Genomic DNA, 2,961 nt, shown 5'->3' on the forward strand with positions numbered 1-2,961 from the left:
TTGCCCCCGTGGGATGAACTGGGGGCGAGAATAGGGGGCGCGTAACCCGGAGGGGCAGGCGGTGGGGGAGGGGAGGTCAAGGGCTGGGAAGGGGACGTGGGGTGCGATGGGGACAGAGGCCGCACGGATTCCAGCTGCAGTCCCAGGCCCGGGATCTGTCAAAGCCGCAGTCTGTCGCCGCCGGCGAGCGAGCGGCCGAGCGGCCGAGGGGTGTGCCCTGGGGCCGACCGCGTCCCAGCGCAGCTTGAAGGCCTAGCGCCCACAGGAGCACTCCTGAGAAACAGTTTTCCGTCGCCTGTGCAGCCGCTATTCCAATCCTGTGTTGAATCAGCCTGCGGGTCTCTTGCATCCCGAGCCTCCCTTCCTCGGTAGTCCTAGCTCGCTCTCTCCAAAGCCCCAAACCCTGCCTACACTTCACTCCCCATTCATTCCGAAAATCACTCCACGCTGCCTTCTGTCCCTGACACCCACGGAAACGGCTCACACCAAGGTCACCGGAGACCTCCGTGAAGCTCAATACAGTGCATCCTTTCTTAATCACCCTTTTACCTCTCGGTCTATCCAGCGGTGCCTGCTAACTCACTCTCCTTCAGTCATTTGCTGGCTTTCTCTCCTAACCGCATTGTCTGCATCTTCTCCATCTCAGTGGATAACTCCCTTTCCTCCTTGCAGATGCTGGGGAGGCTCTTGGTGAGCTGCCTTCTCTCATGCTGCACTTCCTCCCACCAAATTTCATTCATCCCCAAAGCTTCACGTTCCGTGTACATATTGAGTGATGATCCCTCAGGCCTCCTTGCTGAACGCCAGACTCCTGTGTTCACCTGTCTCCGTGGCATCCTCTTAGAACTCCAACAGGAATTCCAAGTATACCGATCCCAAACAGTGACTCTTCCTTCTGATCTCAGAAATTGCCGCTTTCCACTCAGTTGCCCAAGTTGGAATCTTGGGCAACATTCCTGATTAACCTCTTTCTCCCTCTCCACATCTGATGTTGCTAAGTTCTGCCCTGATCATACTGAAATATTTTTCAAATCCGTTGATTTTAACGCATCCCCACTGTTGCCATAATTATTCTAGGCCACCATCCTTTTTTCCTATTTGGATAGCATAACCTCTTGCCTATTGTCCTCTAACTATTGTCAACACAGCACCCAGAGCTATCCTTAAAAAATCAAAAACAAAGAAAAAAATCATAGTTATTCACTCAACAAATGTTTTGAGCACCACATGCACACCAGGCAATGTGAAACTGAAGTTACAATTTTGAGCAAAGCAGGCCCAGTGGTGTCCCTATGGAATTGATAGTCTTGGAGAGGGGGCAGTAATCAACTACGAATGTAGTACAAATTCAAATTTAGTAAACGCCATGATGGAAAGGAGGCACCTTGGTGGCATAGTGGGCTATACATTCAGCTGCCAACCAGCCTCTCCACGGGAGAAAGATGGGCCTGTTGGCTCCCGTAAAGATTTGAATTCTGGGAAACCTGCCTGAAAGGTCAGTTCTACTCTATCCTCAAGGGTCATTATGAGTCAGATTCAACTCATTGCAGTCAGTTTCTTGGGTTTATGCAGGAAAGGTGTGTGGTTCTTTGAGAACACACAAGAACAGAAGCTAAATTGGTCACGTTGGGGTAAGAGGCTCCAGGAAGGCTTCTCTGAATATGTGACATTTGGACTAAGATGTGGAGGATGAGAAGAAGTTCATTAGGCTGAGAGGGTAGGGGGAGAAAAGGTCCCAGACAAAGGAAAATCATATACAGTACCAGCAAAAGCTTGATATGTCTGGTATGAAGACTTGAACTTAGGTCTGTAAGACCAGAAAGCAGAGTGACCACAGTTGTGGAGGAGGGCAAGGACCAACCTGAGCAGGACGGTTAAGGCTTGGTAGGGATTGGGGTCTTAAGGTATTTGACCTTGGCATGGAATGTTGATGGTAGTAGATGCGAAACACAAATGAAGTCCAGAAATTATTCTGAGAGAAAATTGCCTTTACTTGGGGATGGCCTGGATAGGGGGCCTGGGGGGGAGGGGAGTGTCAAGGATGGGATCTCTACTTCTGGTTTGCACAGCAGGATAGGCCATCGTAACACTCCATGAGTTCGAGTCCTGGAAGAGAACCCGGTGGGGGTGGGAGTAGTGAGAAACATGGGGGTGGGTTCGAGTATACTGGTTGCTGGGGTCTTTGAGACACTCAGGAGGGGTTGTTGAGTAAAAGATTGAATGTACCTATCTGGAGCCCTAAGAGGTGTTGAAATGGGGGATAAGAACAAGAAAAGGAACTCCATCACGTAATGAATGACTCAATGAAGAAAATGAGCCAGCAAAGGAACCTAAAAAGCAACAAGCAGACCAGACAGGTGGGAAGAAAACCAAGAGATGTGGTGGGTGGAAGGCATGGACGTGCGATCGGAATAACCCACAGTGACAAGTGCTGCGGACAGCACAGTCAAGACAGGAGTTCAAGTGTCCATCGGGTTCATGTCCACCTTAGCAAAAGTTGTTACAGAGCGGTGCTGCGAACGGAAGCCAGCTTGGAAAGGGTTGAGGTGAGGAAATGACAAGCAGTGGTAGAGACGGTCCTCTCAAGAAGCTTGCCTGTGTCAAAGAGAGAAGACATAGGTAGGGCAGAGTGGCTCTGGAGGGATGTGGGGTCAAGAAAGCTTTTGTCTTTCAATGGAGAGACAATCAATAAAGTGGATTATATCAAAGGGGAAACAGACATAACAAAGAAAGAAAGAAAACAAACTACCATTTGCTATAAAGTTGATGCCAGAGCAGAACTTCTTGGAAGTAGATCCCTAGACATTTCTTCCAAGATATCCGGGGGGATTTGAACTCCCAATTTTTCTTTTTCTTTTTTTTTTTCTTTTTTACCATTTTATTAGGGGCTCATACAACTGTTATCCCAATCCATACACACATCAATTGTGTAAAGCGCATTTGTACATCGTTTCTCAAAAC

At 48.7% G+C, this 2,961-nt stretch overlaps 1 protein-coding gene across 1 annotated transcript in view; it reads left to right on the forward strand.

The window, feature by feature from the left end:
- The window catches only part of APBB1 (amyloid beta precursor protein binding family B member 1), a 26,670-nt gene that overhangs the window by 1,015 nt on the left and 22,694 nt on the right, over positions 1-2,961 (forward strand). The window lies entirely within an intron of this gene.

This window comes from Echinops telfairi, unplaced genomic scaffold, assembly GCF_000313985.2.
Source record: "Echinops telfairi isolate 266 unplaced genomic scaffold, ASM31398v2 ScPeMD7_41;HRSCAF=154, whole genome shotgun sequence".
NCBI classification, from domain to species: Eukaryota; Metazoa; Chordata; class Mammalia; order Afrosoricida; family Tenrecidae; genus Echinops; species Echinops telfairi.